Raw genomic sequence first — 10610 nt, 5'->3', positions numbered from 1 at the left:
GGGGGGGGGGGGGGGGCGGGGGGCGGGGGGGCGGGGGGGGGGGGGGGGGGCCGGGGGGGGTGGGGGGGTGGGGGGGGGGGGGGGGGGGGGGGGGGGGGGGGGGGGGGGCTTCAGGAGTTCAGTGCTGTGCGGGGGGCGCGGGTGTTCGGCAGTGCGGTGCTCGGCGGGGGGCGAGGGGTGTTTGGCAGTGCGGCGGGGGGCGAGGGCTGTTCGGCGGCGTGGCGCTCGGCAGGTGGGTGTTCGGCGGCGCTCTGCGCGGGGGGTGGGTTTAGCAGCGTGGGAGGGGGGTGGCGGTTATTCGGCGGCGCTCGGCCAGGGGGGGGTTCGGCGGCGCGGCACTCGGTGTGTGTGGGGGGGTGTTATGGCGGGGCGGTGCTTTTTTTTGCTGCTTGGGGCGGCAAAAAAGTTAGAGCTGGCCCTGAGTGTTACACAGCAAGTCAGGACACCTGTATTGTATCATTATTTTTTATTTGTATTGCTGTAGCACAGAGACCCCAGCCCCATTGTGCTAGGCACTGTGCAGCCATATAACAGAGAAAGTCCCTGTCCCAAACAACTTACAATGTAAGCGTAAGCTAACAGGTAGGATAGAACAAACAGAAAGAGGAGCACAAGGTAACCCTGAGATGTTGTAGTTCGCTGTTTTAACCATTATACAAAACTGCCTCAATAATATCTCTTGAGAAGCTCTGCTCTTGCTCAAAGAGGTTTGTGTGAGAATCCATTTGAAAACAAACCTTTTGAGATTCACCCACTGCTACTTATATCTGTTAGAGATAATAATTGCAGAAAGTTTCACATTCACTTCAATTCGCACGTTCAGTATTTTCCAGCTGTGTAGCTGAGAGATCTCTAGTTTTGTGCTTGTTAACGGATCAAAAGCCTGATACTCTTCTGTCACTGTTACTTAGTTTAACCTATTGGGGCTCTCCGGCTCTACATTTGAGGCTGAAAACCAGCATGGAGAATTCTTTGCAATCTGTGTTGTTGCAGCACTGAGGAGCTCATGCTGGGAATGCTACTTGGGGAGGAGAAAATAGACGGTATGTTCTATTGAGCTGAAGGAAGGTGTAGACTTTGTGAAGGCTATCTCCTTCAGTGGCAACACTAAACCCCTTTCAGGAAGGTTTGAATGGCAATGCATATCTCTCTTTTGAATGATTTCTTACTTTTCTAAGCTTTCTTTTTTTCCTGCTTACGTTCAGCTATATTTGGATGGTTGACTTCCATTTATTTTTGCACTGCTTACCCTTATCAGGTGCATATAAAAAGATCCATGTACTGCTGGGATACAGCACCCTCCATGATGTTGTCAAGAATGTCACACACTGGAAATCTAAGGCGTTGCCCTCTGAATAAAGCTTTACCATTTTGTAAATGCTTTGACTATTTGAATCCCAGTCAGTGCTCATGAACATTAAGCTTTTCTGGGAGGGTTGCAAGTGCACTTCAGGGGGGTCTCCTGCTCTTCCCCACAGGCTTCACTGCCACTTGTTTGGCTTTGCCCAGGATTGCAATATTTGCTATTGCACTGGCAACGGGAAGTCCATCATAGTCAAGAGCCAACCATTGATATCCATAATGAGAGCTCAGCACAGATCCTCTTGTTGTACTCCTCCAAAATTTGCTGTTCCAGGATGACTGTAACCTGACTGTATAGTGCACAGGAATCTTTAACCGGCTCCTCTTTGCTTTAATAGGGAGCTGACACTTCTGCCTTGAGCAGTACCAAGCATAAGAGTAGTAAGGAAAACTATGTGAAACATAGCTACATAGTGAGATCCTCTTGGTGTTCTCTCCAGGTTTAACTGTGCATATAGTTTACAAACCTCTTAGAAATGGTACAGGGAGAAGGAAAAACACACTGGATTGGAATTCCTAGGGACTACTATGGTTATATTATTAAGAGAAAGTCTAAAGTTCTATCGTTGGGAGAATGAATTCAACATCTCAGTAGTTAGCCAGTCTGAGGCCAGTTTGTGCCAAAAATATTGCAAACACCAAATTGTCAACCGCTCAGTCTATAGCACTGAAAAGTGGGCTTTTTTCTTCTGTGGCAGGTACACTTAGATGTAAGGTGACTAGCTCTGTAGGAACCATTCTATTATAGGCTGTTAGGAATCAGAAATGAAACATTATAGGAAGGAAATTGTAACATGGCAGGCATAATGGCTTTTGAAAGCACTTTTATCCTTCCGAAGGCTTGAAGAATCATTTCCAATGGCTAAAGGACTGTTTTACTTTAAAAAAAAAAATCACCACCTCCCAAATTAATCCTTCAAACTGTTTCCATTTTAGGCAGGTTCAATGATGACTATAATCCCCATCAAGTGCTGACATTAAATATAAATAACAAAAATGAGGAATGAAATGTAAGTTTTGTTAAAAGATTTCTGGGAGGCAGTGGATGCCTGCCCCCTTCTAACATCCGGAATTAGGGTGTGACACAGACAACTTGAAATGCAGCTAGTCCTGATGGAATAAGCAGCTTGTTAAAACAATACCTCTGCTGAGATGAGTGTGTGCCAGTCTCCCCGTGTTACGTATAATGCCTTCTTAAATCCTTTGCAATAAGTCTTTGGGAGAAAATAAAGACATGAAATGGATCAAGTCTCATGTGTCAAATAGAGGCGTGCCATGATTGCTAGACCTTTTCAGGGGATAAATCCGCTGCATCAGTCCATGCTGATGCTACCTACAATGATAATCTTCTTTATAATGACTGAGCCAGGAATGAAACTCTGGCAGAAATGTACTTTTCTATACATGTGAACTAGAGTATGGATTCACAAAGCCATACAGACTGGCTATATGTTTGCTCTCTGTCCGTGCGCTGCCAGAGAACTTGGTGGGTCCCCTGTGTACTGTCTCCAGAAGTGTTTGAGATACAAATACGTCCAGTCTAATAAAATCTTATGACATAAGGCTCTGGATACCTCAAAAGGGCAAGGGATATTTTATTTGCCAGGATTTTTAGTTGCAATGAATAAATAGTGCCATTTGATGATCCACATTTGAAATTTAGAAAGACGTAGTTCATACTGATAGGGTTAAAATCTGACATAACTTTTCCTTCCATCTTGTATATGATTGTAAAGCCCATTGTTAACTCGGGATATCAATTTCTCACAGCGAGTTCTTAATCCCCTGGAAATACCCTGTTGACTCATTGTTGCTTGCATAAATACAGTTGGAAAGCTCACTAGCTGTTGGTGGAATTGAGGTCAGGAAGGTATCTTCCACATGGAGCTGCTGAATGGCTCCACTGCAGCTACTGTAAATCCACCGTTCCTCCTCTCCGACTGGGGGATATGCATAGCAGTGGGTTCATTATTCTTTCCTGCCCTCCTTCCATGTGATAATGTGCAGGCAGATCACTGGAAGGTCAGCTGCTGTGTGCTCAAAGTTAGTGTTGGATTATGAAGACTTCCAAAAATTCTGCTATGGTGTCACTGATATTCAGACATGAATAAGTGGATTTACTTACTTACTGCTTCAAATATTCCTTTAGATCACAAATAAAATAGACTCACTGCTCTCCCAGTGGACATTGGCACAACTCACAAAATGGCAACATCTGGCATACTTAATATTTGCTCGGAATGAACTATCAGAGGCCTTCCAGCAAAGCAGTGGAGGACATTGGCAAAGCTGTGTGTAGATCCAGGACTGTAATAATAGGGATCCAGGACTAAGATGCAAAGCTTGAGCTGTATGGGGAAGAATGCACATTACTTGCCTACATTGTGCCTGATTTCAGTCATTTCTACAAGCCCTGGGTTTTATGATAACCAAATTCTGCCCATTTTTCAAAAAAATACTGAGAATGTGGAAAGAAATTCAAAACCAAGCAACCAACTCTAACTCATCACTGTGTATACTGTAGATAGCACATACTCTTGTTATAGACTGGCCCCAACACCTTGTATATGTGTCCGGGGAAGGGGGTGTTTCAAAATCCTGGTCCCAATTTTGATGTTTGGGCTCCCTTTGGTTTGCCCAACTTTTGAAAATTCCTAATTTCTGCAGCTTTGGTTCATAGCGTTTTTGCTGACTTGACGGCAGTAGTTGTAGCAAACACACTATTATGAGCGAGCAGTTTGTAATTGCTTTATATTTATTTTCAGTTCTCAAATTAAAACCATTTACGGGTTGGAACAGATGTTAAATTCAGGGCTCTTGTCAATTGTTGGTGCTGCACACATGCACAAAAAGATGTTTAAAACCAGAAGCCTGATTGAATTTTAAATACACCACTCACTCTGGTTGGATCCAAAATAACTGAAACTGTTAACATTGGTTGCAAGAAGAAACGAGTGAGTGATGGAGCTGAAGAGAGAACCCTGATTTTTTTAAAACCCAGGATTGTGTTAAAGGGACATTAAATAATGGCTAAACTAACTAATGCTAAATTATAGGAGAAATCCTCCAGCCAAATTTAATTCATGCTTTGCTGTATGTTAGTATTGTGCCAAACACACAGAGGTTAGTGGCTGTTACTTCAAAATGTTAGTAGAAAAGCTTTTAAAGATGGAAGATATATTATTTAAATGTATGCTTCACATTTTATCCACAAGTTGCAGGAGGTTTCAACTTTTTTTGTGGGGGGATTGATAATTTATTAATTATATCCATTTTAGTTACAGAAGGTGAGTGTGCAAATTGGATACCACTGTTTGTGTTTGTACATTGCTACTTGGGTCGCTCACAAGCATTGTGTGTTCACGAACCCCTAATTATGGGCCTGATTCAGCAAAGCATTTAAGCACGTGCTTATGCACTCTGCTTAATCAGGATTTAAGTCTCATTGAAGTCAATGCGGTTTAAGCACATGCTGAAAATTAAATATATGCTTAAGTGTTTGTCTGAATAGGGCCTAGCACATTCTCATCAGGGCGTTGTGCATGCCCAACTTTAAAGATCTACTGCTGGTAATTTGTGTGTGTTGACTGTGATGAGCTTTTTCTCCTAGAGCAGTGGTTCCCAAACTTGTTCCGCCGCTTGTGCATGGAAAGCCCCTGGCGGGCCGGGCCAGTTTGTGTACCTGCCACGTCTGCATGTTCGGCCGATCGCGGCTCCCAGTGGCCATCGTTCGCTGCTCCAGATCAATGGGAACTGCTGGAAGCAGCACGGGCCGAGGGATGTATTGGCTGCCGCTTCCAGCAGCTCCCATTGGCCTGGAGCAGCGAACCGCAGCCAGTGGGAGCAACGATTGGCTGAACCTGCAAACACGGCAGGTACACAAGCCGGCCCGATCCACCAGGGGCTTTCCCTGCACAAGCATTGGAACAAGTTTGGGAACCACTGTCCTAGAGCATAACATGAAAACAAAGGTAATAATTGTTTTGATCTCTCAATGCTAGTATCTGTGTTATGGTTACAGGGTTAGCGGCACCTTGTGTCCTTCTAGTAGTCTCTCCGAGTGCAACCCCCTGCACTCCCTCCTTAAGAGCGTTTGGCCTCATTTGTCTCGAAGTGGAATTTTGCAATGCTCCTACTCTGAGACTGTGAGCCAGCTACAATACCCTGTGCATCAACCCTCATTGCCCAGAAAGGCTTGAGTGGGTTGGGTCATCTGCAGTTGTGTGGGAGCCAGTGCCCAGTGATATAGTGACCAAATAGCCTTCTTAAACCTAAGATCATTTTTATTTAGCTGTAGGAACAAAGCTTCTCCAGACATCGCCAGTGGGATCCTGCACCTGGGCATCAGCATTACCAACTCTCACAGTTTAGGCTGGGGCGCGAGCCAGTCTCCCGATGAGGCAAAAAGTCCCAGCCCTCGGCCCAATCCTGCCATGCCAGTGATGGGGGAAACCCCTCTGATAGGCAAGTGGGGTAGGCAGCCAGCCTCTTCGGTCAGAGCAGCAAATCAAAACTTGCTCAGGAGGCAAGCAGAGCTCTCCCGCTTCCCTTCAGGAGAGAGGACTTTTGGGATAGGGGAGAGAGAGCAGCTGACATTATTCTCACAGGAAGTGGGCAGAGCAGAAAGAGTCCAACAACTCAGGGTGGCCTTGCACCCCTTCCCCCTCCTGAGAACAATGGGTCAGTGTGCTCCCTGTTCCCCCTCCCCTCTGCCTCCCTGCAACATCCAGCCTAGCACAGGGGAGAGGGGGGTGGAGAACCTGTGGAGATTCCCTTCTTCCCCAGGAAGGGCAGGGGGAGAAGAACACCCAGTTGCAGCTTTCTTGCCTTCCCTCACAGCTTAGGACAGGGTGATGAAGAATCCTGGAGCAGTGGGTTGGGGGTTTGGGGGTGGGGGGAGGGGCAGGGGTGGAGGGCACAGAATTAAATAGAATTTGGGGGTTTGAGGAGAAGCTGGAAGCTCTACATCATCACGAAGCAGAGAGAGCTCCTGCACTGGGGGCTAAAATTGCCTCACTCTGTAAAGTTGGCAACACTCATTCGCATTCTCTGTGTCTTACTCACACATGCACAGAGAGAGAGAGAGAGAGAGAGAGTCTAGTTCTGGTGTCCACAATTCAAGGATAAATTTGAGAGGGTTCAGAGAAGCGCCACAAAAATGATTAACGAATTAGAAAACCTGCCTTATACAAGTAGATTCAAAGAGCTCAATCTGTTTAGCTCAACAGACAGAAGGTTAAGGGTGACTGATTACAGTCTATACATGGGGACAAATATTTAATAATGGGCTTTTCAGTCTAGCAGTGATCCAATGGCTGGAAGCTGAAGGTAGGCAAATTCAGAATAGAAATAAGGTGTTAATTTTTAACAGTGAGAGTAATTACCCACTGGAATATCTTACCAAGGGTTGTGGTAGATGCTCCGTCACTGATCATTTTAAAATCAAGAATGGATGTTTTTCTGAAAGATCTGCTCTAGGAATTATTTTGGGGCCTGTATTATACCAGAAGTCAGACTAGATGATCACACTGGTTGTTTCTGTGCTTGGAATCTATTCACACATTGGGAGGGGGAGTTCAAAAAAACACAGCAAAACACACACTATTATCTTTTGTTTAAACTCTTGACATTGGCAATGCTATGGTCTGGTCTCTACACCAATGCAGGAGCCTTTGAACCCTGACAGAGTTCTTTGTTCTTCTGCAGGTCTTGGCCATTCCTGGTCAAACTAGTTTAATAGGCTGGCTAGAGACTGGCATTGTCCCTTAATGGCTTTTAATGATTGGCTATCTTGAGCCATCCTTCTCCTTCCTGCCAGTATTACAGACAGCCCCCTACTGAATTTAAATCAATACATTCAGACAGTAACCACCATCCCAATAATCAGGCTGACATACAGTATTCATGAATTATTACAGGGCAGCTCCATATAGGTCACAACCTGATGTGAGAAACCTTTGAAAGAAGCTTGCTCCTTTTTCTGGGATCCCTGTCTTGATGTATTTTGATGTGCTTATTAGTAAAATACCAGTTATTTCAAGAAAATGGATATTATTAATTACTGAAGGGTGAGTGAAAATTATGAAGGAAGCTTGGTGTACAAGTGGTCAATCCCTTTGCAAGTTATTTGCATTTAAAACCATTAAAACCAAAAAACAATGTCACAGTCCCAGATTGCCAAATTTTATGGCAGGTTAACTCAGCAGCAGGCTGACTGTGGTGAAAAGGTCCATAGGTAAAACTTTCAGAAGCAACTATTTGACTGAGGCTTCTAAGTCTGATTTTTAACAGCCACGTAGAAGGCATGGCAACAGGCTAACTTCAGGGCCACCCAGAGGATTCAAGGGGCCTGGGGCAAAGCAATTTTGGGGACCCCATCCATAAAAAAAAGTTGCAATACTATAGAATACTATATTCTCGTGGGGGGCCCCTGTGGCCCCAGGGCAAATTGCCCCACTTGTCCCCCCCATCCCTGGGCGGCCCTGGGAAAAATAAACATTTAAAAACCTTCCGCATCTCAGCATAAACCCAGTTTTGAGAAAACTTCTTTTCAAGTCACCTTTACCAAGTATCACTGGCTCTCAGCATCAGCTAGTGCTAAAAGACACTAAAGCTCATTAAAAGGGTTGGACAAATATTTTCCCTCAAAACTTTTTTTGGATCGAAAACAATGCCAAGTGCCCCCGAGGGTGTAAACCTAACAGGTAATGATCAAGTGATCTCTCTCCTGTCATCCAGCTCCACTCTCTGACAAACAGAGGCTAGGGACACCATTCCTTACCCATCCTGGCTAATAGCCATTAATGGACTTAACCTCCATGAATTTATCTGTTTCCTAGAGACTGGCTCCTTGGGTTCCCTCACAAACTGGAGATGGTTACTGTGGGTTTGTCTTTAGTATAGCTTATGTACATACTCCACGAACTGAGCATTTGAGCTTGTTCCTGAATCTGGGATGAGCCTATGTTGTGAAAACGGAAATGCTCAAAATAGCACATGCATGTGAATGGACACAGGGGGCTAAAATTAAATTAACCCGGGGGTCTCAAACTGGGGATCGGGACCCCTCAGGGGGTCACGAGGTTATTACTGGGGGTCGCGAGCTGTCAGCCTCCACCTCAAACCCTGGTTTGCTTCCAGCATTTATAATAGTGTTAAATATATAAAAAAGTGTTTTTAATTTATGGGGGGGGGGGGTCGCACTCAGAAGTTTGCTATGTGGAAGGGGTCACCAGTACAAAAGTTTGAGAACCACTGAATTAACCCCTCTGGAGCCTCGGGGAATGCAGGGGAGGGGGGTCTCCCTTGGTAGGGTTGGGAAGGAGGTAGGTGGTGTATGATATTGCTCTTCTCATGTGATCCCTCCCCCATAGCTGTCTTGACTCTATCACTGTTAATCTAAAGTGGCTAATTTTAAATGAAGCTACCCTCCCTTGACATGAATCTCCCTATGGCACTGAAATTAAATGTAGACTACAATTTGGCATTTGAGAAGTGAAAGGGATGGTAGCCCTAAGGGAAAAGATAACAGCTTGGCTCATTGTGTTAAATAGCTGTCTGCAAGCCTCAAACTGCTGAATGAGCTTTAGGGTAGGGAAGGCTGTGCCTCCCCAAACAGCCTGGCCCTGCCCCCTGTCTGACCCCCACCCACTTCCTGCCCCCCCAACTACCCCCCTCAGAATCCCCGACCCATCCTGCTCCTTGTCCCCTCACTGCCCCCCCCCAACCACCACCCTAGGACCTCACCCCTCACCAACCCCCCCATCTCCTGACTGCTCCGACCCCTATCCACCCCCCCTGCTGAGTCCTGACAGACCCCCAGAACACCCACGATCTAACCCCCCATTCCCCATCCCCAGACTGCCCCCCCCAGCAGCACTGTCCAGGGCCGCTCCTGGATTACCACTGCCTCTCCCCTCTCTCGGAGCCTCAGCGCGCCTCATCCAGGAGCTGCCCTGGCCCTGGCCCCTGGACAGCGCTGAAGCGGCGTGGTTCTGGCGGGACCGGCACTCGTAGCGGGACTTAGACACTTAGGCCCTTCGACATTTTCACCCAAGTCAGCCCGCTGAAATGTTATGTGTAAAACACCTCTTCCTCCCCCGCAAGAAAGCCATGACTGTCAAAAACCTACTGCCTTAATGAGGGGTAATGTTTAATTTTTATGTACAGACTCATAACATGTGCATTTATTTGCAGAAGGAGGTAAAAGGCCAGATACAAGTGGTGTGAAAAATGCTTTATGTTGACCATGCAACGATATCTTGTAGTACTATATGGTCTTGTAGCACCTTATTGGTTTGAGCATGAGTCCAATGGAAAAAGAGTATTTCTAATGGTTATATTAGGGGACAGATACTCTATTTCCACCTCTGCCAGGAACTTGCTGTGTGATCCTGGTTGAGTTCCATAACCTCTTGATTTTTTAGTTTAGCCACCCGTGAACTAGATCTGACATTAAGTTCCTATCTTACAGGGGCGTTAAGAGACTTAATTGTTTGTAGAACACTTTCAGGTTTTTGAATGTAAGTTGCTATTTTTTTAATAACCTGAATTTGGTGGATTTATTTTATAAAGTAAATTCAACTTTAAGAAAATGACCCAGATTGAAAATTTGAAATGTGGAATTTAATGTCAGAGCAATTACAAATATTGAGTTGACATTGCTTTGGATTTTTTTTTTTAAGTTTAAGAGGGAAGGAATTTTTAAAGTAAGGTTGATTTTTTGGGGGCACTTCTTTACCTAACAAATGCCTTTTCTATAAAACCTGAAATGTTATGGCAATTAATGTAGACAAATGCCTTAGGGTAACAAAATTGTGCCGGACACTGTGGTTTGTACTTTGTGATGAAGCATTTTACTACACATGTACTTTTCTCAACTGCACGATATACTATACAGATTTATACCGCTTGCTGTGTTCTTTTAAACCTGAAAACTCCCATTGAGACAATAGACTTTGATTGTATTGAGGGATCCTTGATAGGCTATTATTATAGTAAGTGCTACATTAAAATTCCCTATTAGTAATAGTATATTAAATAATTTACAAGAACACAACACTTCTTGGGCTCTCGTGGCTTATTATATTCTTAATGCATGGATTAAAGGTCACTAATACTGCACATTGCGATATTGACATGATTGCTATGATGTAGTGGTTCAGTTCTATCATTGTAATGATGAATGGATGAAGTTTCCTGAAGAGTTATTAACTGGGTAGTGCCAAAGATTTTTTAATTGATTTAAC

The sequence above is a fragment of the Trachemys scripta genome, chromosome 8 (genome assembly GCF_013100865.1).
Source record: "Trachemys scripta elegans isolate TJP31775 chromosome 8, CAS_Tse_1.0, whole genome shotgun sequence".
NCBI classification, from domain to species: Eukaryota; Metazoa; Chordata; order Testudines; family Emydidae; genus Trachemys; species Trachemys scripta.
This window is presented reverse-complemented; position numbering follows the sequence as displayed.